This window comes from Strongylocentrotus purpuratus, unplaced genomic scaffold (assembly GCF_000002235.5).
Source record: "Strongylocentrotus purpuratus isolate Spur 01 unplaced genomic scaffold, Spur_5.0 spur5_contig_855, whole genome shotgun sequence".
In the NCBI taxonomy this organism is placed as follows: domain Eukaryota; kingdom Metazoa; phylum Echinodermata; class Echinoidea; order Camarodonta; family Strongylocentrotidae; genus Strongylocentrotus; species Strongylocentrotus purpuratus.
The window spans coordinates 691197-702496 of NW_022145563.1; the positions used below are offsets into that span (position 1 = coordinate 691197).

An 11300-nucleotide genomic window follows, 5' to 3' on the forward strand; every position below is an offset into this window, starting at 1 on the left:
ACTCTGTTCTTGTCTGTACTTACTCATCAGCTACCTTGTATACATCCAACTCGAAACATCTCATGCTCTTCATATTTAGACCTAAAGTTCATGACTACTTAGCCAACTCCCGGGGGGTTTATTAAGGCCGGTTGTTTGTGGAAGTTGGAAAGGATAATAGAGTACCGAAGCTGTGACGTCATAAAAATCTATTTTTGGAATTTTTCAATTATTTCTTCATTTTCCGAAAGAGCATCAAAAGTAATGTCCAAATGTCGAAAACAAATTGAATATGTTAAGTATTGGCTGAGATATGACCATCTGAATGAATATATTTCCTATAGGAACTCGGTGTTATATGCTCTGGCTCCTAATGGTTTAAAGAAACGTATAAAAACTCATTGTACAATGTTAAGATATACACACATGATAAAGGTTACATGATACAACAACGAATAAGGAAAAGTTGTATAAAATAACCAGTATTGAATCGGTCAGTTGCCTTTTACTGTAATTAACCCTGTTCTTGCCTGAACTTGCTCAGCTACCTTATACATCCAACTCGAGCCATCTCATGCTCTACATATTTAGACCTAAAGTTCATGACTACTTAGCCAACTCCCGGGGGGTTTATTAAGGCCGGTTGTTTGTGGAAGTTGGAAAGGATAATTGGTTTTCTTGGTCATGTGCCTCTTCTGCACTTCCTACTGTAGGTGGTAATATCCATGCCAATGTATGTGATGAGGTAGTGCATGTACTCAGCGACATTTCCAGATATTTGTGAGGGGGTTGGGCTTAGTATCTGAAAAGTTTTCTTCATGCAGAAGAAGTTCATTATATGTATGATGTATAACATTGATTGTATAGGCCATTTTGTAAAGATATACACAGTATCTACTCTAGTAGTTAGTAATGCTAAAGATAAGTGTACTTTTGAATTGTAAGGATTTGTGTTTGTCTGTGATTGGATATTTTTTTCATGTTTTTACTGAAATGAAAGAAATATAATAAAAGTCGAAACAAAACAAAATAAGGATATCTGACACCTTATTTTAGGGATAATTTATACCCCAAAAATATGACAAGCAAAAATTAAACAACAAAAAAAGTAATCAGACTTTTCAGGTGCTTTTAATAGTCTAAAATTTGAAAAGTGGGCAGGGGGGGAGATTTTCTTTGTGTAAATTATACCATAGTGGTTTTAAACTTGCACTGGCTGGTTTTGCCCCCCCCCCCACTCTTAATCCACCAGTCACTTTTGTACTCACCTCCAACCTCAAAGGTATAGGGTCCACATTCAGAGCATTAGTAGAGAGAATTACAAAAAATGAAGACAGTCAAAATATCACCTTTTCATGGGTGAAAAAGAAATTACACAGATTGGTCAGATTCGGAATGCGATTCAAATAACACTAAAAACTGCATATTTTGTTAGCAATCAAGATTAATTGTTGTGCCCTCTATGTTACAGATGAGGTCAGCTGAGGTGAACATTTTTTTTAAAAGTGACTTTGTGCTTATTATATGCAGATACAAATGTACCGGTACTTGACTTTATGTACGTGAATTATTTGATTTTTTAAAGGTTTATTGGAATATAAATTTAACAGTATCGATCTGCCTGCTGAGAGAGAGAAATATGTTTACTTTGAAATAATCAGGACAAACGAGAAGGATTGTATCTTTTTGCAAGCAGTTCAAGTTACTGCAGTCAGTTTTGCTTGGAAAGCTACTTAATCCTCTCTATTACATTTAATGGACTTGAGTTGAGTAGAAACCCCCACACCCATTCCTCTATTAATCCCCTTTTTAACCCCCCTTAATCCATGATGTCACAGGGATCATTGTCGTGGATCTGTCAACATTCAAGATGTTGGTCTGTCAGACAAGTTGTACAATCAAGTAATTAGAATGACATACTGTAATGATGTGTCAACTGTAGTTAATTAAGAGAGAGCATTGTCTATGTAAACAGGTGTCGATTGGCTGCTGTGTATGGTGATAATAATAATACAGTGATATCTGCATGTAAAGACATCTCAATAGAAACAAAGTCTAAATAAGAAGGTGGTCATTTTGTACAGGTTCCTTTAATGCATTTTCAATGTGAAACCCTCTTTTTTCAATGCAGAGGGGCAGCTATAACACAAAAATGCCTTGAAGTAGTCAATGCTTTTGCTCTGAAAAGACTCTAAAGAATTCTGTTCTGTAAAACAAATGAAAAATTATGTTACCAGAGTTAATGCCCTTCTGGCTCCAAACAGACGATAATTATGTTGAAATTTCACAAAAGAAGTCTCAAGTACTATCTATACCTGCAGTGCGAATCAAAAAAGAATCTCTAGACTCGTTACCAAAACTCTGATTTTTAAAAGGATGGGGGTAAGATCTTTCCCTCCTGTAAGTTGGAGTAATTACTCCCGCTCTGATTTAGGCCAGCTGATTGGTCTCAAATTGGACAATTGGGTGCTTCTAAAAATGTCAGGTGTATATATATACCCCCATCCCCATTTAAGGTGATTCCCCTTGTATAGAGGATAAGGACATCGGTTGCCCGGCAAAACGCCGGGAAGTTAAATTGCACATTCAGGCTTTTTTGTTTCCATTAAAATGTATTGTAGCAAAAGAAAGATATATTTGAAAATTAATTTGAGAACATAATAAATCAGGTAAATATGTTTCTCTAAGAATAGTTTTGGCTACATGGAACATAGAAACATTGTCGTTTTTAGCACTTGTAGTAGGTGTTAAAACTTCCAAAGCATTTTTCTCGGTTCCCTTTTTTTCACTAGCGCCCACGCTACGCGACCTTTTACCTGGCAACCGACGAGGATTGTCAAAAGTAGATTCTGTGGAAACTGGAAAGGTATAATCATGCAGGACTACCGATTTGTCCATTTTAAATGTAAGGTATATACCCCCTTATCCCAATTTAAGGTGATTCCACTTATAGAGGATATTGATGGACCAGAGCAGAAACTGTGTCATGGCCGGTGCTATGTTAAGTGCATCCCCTTACTTATCCTCATTTAAGGTGATTTCCTTAGAGAGGATATTGATATATTGATCGTCAAATGTCAAAATCTGTGGAAAAATAAAGGGATGCAGGGATACAGTGCTGTCCATTTTCAATGTGAGGTGTACCCCCCCCCCCCCCCCCTTATCCCAGTTAAGGTGATTCCCCCGTAGAGGATATGTAGATCGACAAAGCATCAAAACTGTGTCATATAGTACTCTCTTGAATTGCAAGTCTTATGAGCTGGTCATTTTTAATTCTCTGTACTTGTTATACTGATTTTTTAATCTTTATCCATCGTGTGTTTGTTTGTTGCTGTTGTTGTTGCTGTTGTTGTTGGTGGGTTGTTGTTGTTGTTTTGTTTTTTTTTGGGGGGGGGGGGCTATTTTAATCAGCTTAAAGGACAAGTCCACTCGGCTAAAAAGGTTTAATGATTAGATAGACAAAAATCTAAAAAGCCCAAATATAACTTGGCCTTGGAAAATGGAGCTCGGACTTATTTTTAATTAATTGTTTTAATGAGCAAAGAACAAGTTAGTGATCGAGCCGGTTCTCCCCCACAATGCATCGCGCGACATTTTTTGTGACGTAGGGTCCTCACAACACAGAGCTAGAGCTAGCTAGAGCTACAGACGATGCCCATTCGCGAACGCGAACCAGTCAGACCGCAGCGCTCGCCAAATCTCACGTATTTACTCAAGTCGTATGCACGTTTTTGCTCCTCATGAATACGTAATAAGCAAAAACATGGCACAGTTCTCATCTTTCTGCTATGCTCAGGATTCATTTAATGACATTGAATTCGTCATGAATATTGAGCCAGAACTATAAACATTATAATGTACTATTCAATAAATAGTGAGTGAAGTTTGAAAATGTGAAAAAAACAACCAAATAAAACTTGCAAAAAAAAATATTTGAAGAGTCGGATATACATGTTAAATAACCATTTTTATTGGGGGTGCGTCTCGCTGAATTTTGGCTTACCACATAATGTAGATATTTTCCTAACATAATATTATACTTCCTGTCAATGTTTGTCTCAATACCAGTCAGGAACTAGCAAAGTAGTAGCTGATGCATAATAGACTTCGGCGGAAAATACGACATGGCCGATCGACGAGCGTTTCGCATCGAGATCAACCGGGGGATACCACGTTATATATAACTCTGCGTCGATTCGCGGTCCAACCAGTCTGCGCGCTATACGTGATCACGCACGGAAGATAGACGAAGATTAAGGATATTCATGAATTACTCTCGTGTGCGTAACCCCCGGTCGTAGAGGCTTTGCATTGCCCCACATACTTATTATTGTGTACGATATTCATGCGCTACATACTTGTAGAAGTGAACGGAAAGTACAAAATGGACACAGATACGCACACAAGTACAATCAAGTACAATATAGAATACCAGCTCTAGGGACAGAAGAGGGGATTTAAGTGTCTATATAGGCTATTTTTGGCTAGGCTTTGATATCATTTTAACAATGAAGACACATTATTTGTATGAAATGTATGTTTGTGTAAATACAAACTTCTTTCTTTTTTTTGGGGGGGGGGGCAATGTGATTTAAAATTGAAAATATGATTGTTCCCATCCCTGCTAATAATTTCATGGTTGTAAAAGTTCTGAAATGTGTTTTTATATTTGTAAACCATGAGCTAATGAGAAGAGCCTTAAACAGGAATTTCTTTTGGTAATTCCCAGACATTTGAGGATGGTAATATTTTATTTCATAGTTCTTTTGTCAATTGTGTTACTCCAGTTCATGTGTATTCCTGGAAATAAAATATTACAAAATTCTTTCCCTTATTCTTTTTTCTGTTTGATTTTGTTTTAAAGTGACCCGCGGAATATATATATCTGAAAATTTATTTTCGGGGTTTGTTTGACCCTCGGATAGAAATATTAGTGTGCGGTGGGCTGAAGGGCTCAAATATAACTTGAAGAATTCTAATTTTCATCTTCAACATCATTATCACAATCGTCATCGCCATCACAATCATTATCATCATCACCATAGCCATCATCGCCGTCACCACCTACATCATCATCACCACCATAAGCATTGCAATCACAACCATCATCGTCATCATCATGATCATCATCTCCATCATCATAATCACCGTCATCATCATCGCCATTATCATAACCATGATCATTATCGCCATAATAATCACCGTCATCATTGCCATCACGAATCACGATCATCACCACCACCGACATCACCATTAATTGCCATCATCACCACCAACCGTTAACGACCAGCATTGCCATCATAATCACCCTCATCATCACCACCATCAGCATTGCCATCAAGATCATCTTCGCCATCATCACTATAATCATCGTCATCATGATCGCCATTACCACTGACATCATCACCGTTGCCATCATCATAATCACCGTCATCATTATCATCATCACCATAGCCATCATGATCAATCACCTTCACCACTGACATCATCACCATCATCTCCACCGTCTCCATCACCACCATCACAATCACCATCACCAACGTATCAAAAAATGTCAATGCTTGACTATTTATATTATGTTTACCCTGTGTAGGTACTATTTCTGGATGAAATACAAATCTGCAAAAAATATCTTTAAAAAAAAAAATTGTTTTTCTTTTGTGGGGGGCTATTATTTAACAGGTCTGTGTAATTTACATTCTTTAATCAAAATTCATGCTAACTAACCCAGAAGAAAACCAGCTCTGATTTCTTCTGAATAGCCTAGTAAACAGACAACGGTTAAACAAAAAATGTATTATTTAACACTACTTCTAATAATAAATGCGATAGGACTAGGAATAAAATTTGCATTTTATAATATTTATATTTTATTTATGAACTGACTTTGACATTTATATTGAGACCATCACACGCATAAAATGTGTCGCTGAGAATAAAAGTATTATTAGAGTTCAATATTGTTAAATTGTATAAAGGTGACAGTTCTTCTTTCTTCTTCCTCGGTAAATGCTACTTCATACAACGAAGATTGATGTCTGTCAATGTCCCGCAAGCTTCGATGGTTGAGTGCGTCTGTCAGAAAAACAACAACAAATGATTGTTGTTCAGTCATGTTTCTATTAATATAATAAATGCTTTGTTCGTGTGAAGCTCTGGAATCCCACCTTGGAACTTTGGGAGTATCAGAGATTTTTGTTTTATTGAAAGGATTAAGCTGAACAAAATCCTTCTCGTCCTTCTCCCAAACTCCCCGTTCAAGATTGTTTGTTGCAACGTGAAGCATAACTGCTGATGAGTCTTCAAATTAATAACCATTAAAATGAACAAAGGCCTGGAGTCCACTCAGTCCAGCAAATGTTGATCCAGGAATGCAATGGAGACTGATGTGTGATGTCTGTCAAAGTCCCGCAAGCTTCGATGGTCAAGTGCGTCTGTCAGAAAAACAACAACAAATGATAAGAAGAATAAAATGGCTTAGTTCAATGTATGGGGATTTGAAAAGAACTTATCAAAGTAGCTAGCCATTTATGGTAGCCAAAACTGGCTTGCTTTCAAATTTATTTTTAAATGAAAACAAGTTACAGGTGTCAGATTCATGAAGTTTTCCCTTCATTTTTCAAGATGTGCACAAGTTCTAAAATGTAAGTGTTTAACTTCGGCTTTTTGTTTTAATTCTGCTCTGTTCATAATCATAATATATACAACTCGCACAAGGAATTGTTGCTTATTTCTGTGGCTGGCTGTAAGGTTTGAGTTGACCAGAAGGCAGAACCAAAGTTTGAGAATACCAAAATAATAAAATTAATTATCCTGTAATTTGTCATTCTAATATCCAGCTCAGCTCAGCTAAGGATTCCAGTTCTTTACAATTCGACCACAGTTATCAAACCCCTTCATTACTTGTCTTAACATGTTTAAACCCTTGTAAATATACATTTAAAACATATCATTTGTTCTAGATTTATAATAAATAGCAATGACTAATGAGCAGTCAGTGTCAGCAGTCGATTTATTTACATTGCTGTCGATTTGCGACAACAAAAACTAAAAAGCTGACACAAATAAATACACTTGGGACTACTGTATGCACCACACAATGGAACAGCGACACACAAGAAACCCCGCCATTCCTGACTAAAAGGCCGTAGCCATAGCAATTTCCTGCGGTTTCGAATCATTTTCCGTTTAGTTCCGGTAGATTTCCAAAATATAGCCCAATAATTTGGGCAAAATGTCTATGAAGTACATTATTATTTTTAAATATAGATTCTGAAAGACATTATTTGTGTTTAATGTTTTTCAAATAAGTTCATCCCTAACTGTAGTGTACTGAACAACAGTATGGTGGTGTGACCAAAGTTCGCGCGTGACCTAAGTTCGCTATCTCAAAAAATCAGTAAGATTACGAAAATCTGATATCACCAATGGAAAGAGGAACATAAAATTACCCAGAAGTGAAATTTTCTTTGGAATTGGGTACGAAATTGTGAAAATATTGACAAAAGATCGGCAAATTTTGCAATATTTTGCGTCCGTTCCGAAAAATGATCAACTTACCGATAAGGGTCTGAAAATCTTCAATTTGAGAGCAGATTTCCTCAAAATTGTAAGTAAAGAGTGGTACTAACTGATTGTATGATATCTTGCCTTGCAAATTATGATATTACCTTATTTTTGATGGATCACACTTTTTGATAAATCAACTGTAAACCCCCGTGCGTGAAGTTAGGTCTCGTTTTTTATATGACTTTTTTAGATGCAACGCGCACGAACGATCGGACATCGAATTTTTAGATCGCGATATCTCCGAAATCCTTCGACGATAAAATTTTCTAGTTGAACTAATCTGTAGTTAAAAACTTCGCCGTCCCTTTGGTTATAATTGAAATCAATAAATTTGTGTAGAATATGAGAAATCGTAGTTCGAATATCACATTTTGTAATATGTTCTAAAATGTCCGCGAACTTTGGTCACCCCTTCATACATAAACTTGTGCATTTAGGGATTAGCTTCTTTGAAGAACACTGAACACAAATATTGTTGATTCTTGTGTCATGTTCATAGTGATTAGTGAATGTGATATTATGTGAAATGGAATCATTTAAACTTGAGGTGAAATAATTAATAATGCATGCATGCAAATAAAATAAACACTCGTCGCCAAAAATAGATGACTAATTGACAGTTGACTTAAAGCTTGTCTTCCAAAGATCAGACATATACATCCAAACCAAATATTTTCATCATCTTTGTCATCATTAACACGGTCCTTATTTATTACTAATAATATCATTAATGTTTCAGGTTATTATTACATCTACAGACAGTATGAGTATTCCACAGAAGTAAGTACACCCTCACAAATAATTTGCGCTTTAGTCTGGAAAACATCTAGTCTACAATGTATCTCAGGAAAGCTAGTATTTTGTCATCTGTCATCTGTTTTGTCATATTTACCACAGCGCTACTAAGGTCAACCTATAATTTAGACGAGTGTAAATGATCATTTCTGGCGCATTGTTTGTACCGGTAGGTTACTAGCAGCAATTCACATGGCACGGCCGCACGCATAGACCTACGACGCTGTAGATCTACGCCTGAGCGGCCCGGGCACGCAGGCATCGCGTACGATACGGTTACTGAATGAAGCCAAGATCTACGTTTGTGGATGTACTTTTTAATTGTTTACTTCATCATATTTTTGTAAGAACATTACCTTTTGACGCTCAGACTCTTCCCGACGTCGTGTTGTTGATTTCCTCTTGGATGGTGGTTGAGGACGGGGGAAGAAGATGGTAGGAATGGCATCGGGTTTTAGTAGTAGTTTCATTCGGGCCTCGTACTTCATCACCTTCGCCCGAATTCCTGAAAACAATCAGCCTCGAAGTGGTCCTCGCAAACGACTCTATTTTTGCTAAAGGGCAGGTCCAAGCTATTTGGATTGTGACGTACGGGACATTCAGAGACTTTAAGCAAGAAATAACAATGGATGAAATTATTAATATGGCTATCTTTTGGTATGAGTCTGTGGCTATTATGGGCTACTTCATTTGTGGAAAGTTTTAGTTCTGACCAATTCATAAATTAATTTTTAATGTAATCAATGTGCTGCGTGACGTACGGGACCAGAGAATTTATGACTTTTTCAAAAATAAGTTCATCGTAAAAGTTCTCTGAATTTATTAAGTTATGAGATTTATGGTAATGATATCTTAATTCATTATGGAATCAAGCATTAATCACAACTATAACCATATTTTTCTGACCTTTCGTTGTTATGTAATATACCAAAACATAAATGTGTGTATGTGACGTACGGGACACGTGACGTACGGGACAACTTTTCCCTATGGGAAAATGCATTGAAATGAAGAATTTTCGTCAAAATTTGTTAAATATGAACAATTTTAACTTAAATCAGTGACAATTAGAGTGTTTTAGAACCCAATTAGATCCTCTGACCATCACTTAATATCCTCTGTGTTAATTTATGAGGTAAATCAATACAAATATTACTTTAATAAAGAAAACAAATTAAATTACATTCATACACACTATAAATGTATTACCATTTTTATTCCATTTACCCATCTATCATGTGCAGACATGCTTCTTTTCTCATTTCTTTTATCCATTCCATTCAACAGTGCTACATGTAAATGTTTTAAAATAATAATTAATGAAGAAGATGAACTTGAAAACTTTTATTTAAACTTGTTTGAAACACAGGGGCACACTCGGCACATCATATTTTGTCAAAGAACATTTCTTATGCTCTAAGTGTTTGTGAACAAAGATACTTTACAAAATACAAATATGAAATCTTTTCTTCATAGCTTGTTTGAATTACTTGATAGTAAATTAGTAATATCATAGAATTTTGAAGGAATTCAAAGATAATGCTGAACATATTGTCTTTTTAAAATCTTTTTATCACAGATTAGATCATATGTTGCTGTCATATATTCAAGAATTTTGATGTACATTAATGTACATGTTTGTGAAAGATGGATACAAAAATATAAATCTTGAATGTATTTTGTATTGATTAAAGTTATGATTTAGTTTTTAGGAGATCAGAATTCCTGAGCTGGCTCCATAACATGTACAGTGTATGCTGTAATCCTTTACCATCAATCCATCATATATGACATTTAAATAGAATCTCAAAAAACAACCTCACATGGAGAGCTTGATGCCATGTGCTATTCTTACCCGCAGCATCTATGAGTTGTAAAAGCCAGCTTCTGGTGCATCTACTACCATATAATTTCATGAGACTCATTCCAGGAACTAGTACACTATTATGATTTACATATTTAGCATCCTGCCAATGTTGGGGACATCAACTGGCAAAATACCAAAGTTGATAATACCAGGGGTCTGGCTTGAAGACTAATTACATCAATAAATACGGTATTCATAATTGAATGACACACGCCTTTAAGACTAAAACAATAACAACAACAAATTCCTAGAAGGGACCCAGTTGGAATGTTCATATATCCCTGTATACAACAAGTTTCCTAACACAGTATATATTCTCCTTTAGGTCATTTCCTTTTTCACATCTTGCATTGGTTTTATATGGGGTTGTCCCGTACGTCACACACTTGTCCCGTACGTCACATTTCTTAATTTGATTATGTAATCAACACAGAATTTTTGTAATTTTTGTTAAACCTATTTTTTGTTAGGTATTCATCTAAATTAGAACTTCCTAGAATATCTTTAAAAAAAAATATTATTTTCATAATTAAAATTAAACAAATTAATGTCAAATTGTGACGTACGGGACATCACACTTTGGAACCTACCTCATTTGCATAATTAATTAATTTTGAAAGTTTTTATATTTTTTTTCTATTTTCTAGCATGATGGTCTACATGTCCTGAGATATTTAATTTTAAACAAATAATTAAAATGAGATACAAAAATAAAAATGTAATGTCCCGTACGTCACGCTAATTAACAAAAATCAAAGTTCGTGACCTTGGCATTCTTCATATTTTTATATTTTTAATTTTTTTTTAACAGATTCATAAAATTCATAGTTTCAGCTTTAAAATGATGTATAGTTTGTTAAATATATATAAAGATGAAATTTGACCCCCAGAGGGGACAATAGCTTGGACCTGCCCTAAATTGATATGTCCGTATATTAAACTTGTTCGTCCCAATATTGTTCAACCACTGAGAACATCTCTCCCTGTCTTGCAATGGGTTTGGGATGCTAAAGAAACTTTTTTTACTCCCATACCCTGGCCGATTGGAACACCCGTACGCCTGGCACAGCGGCATCTGGACTAGTCAGAA

General features: G+C 35.6%; 1 long non-coding RNA gene across 1 annotated transcript; it reads right to left on the minus strand.

Annotated features, from left to right (window-relative positions):
- Nucleotides 1-5825: 5825 nt before the first annotated feature.
- On the minus strand, nucleotides 5826-8896 carry LOC115928683. The gene is made up of 2 exons (XR_004066171.1): nucleotides 8700-8896; nucleotides 5826-6413 (listed from the first exon to the last, which is right to left on the minus strand). It is a non-coding gene; the product is annotated as an uncharacterized LOC115928683 (long non-coding RNA).
- Nucleotides 8897-11300: the final 2404 nt, after the last annotated feature.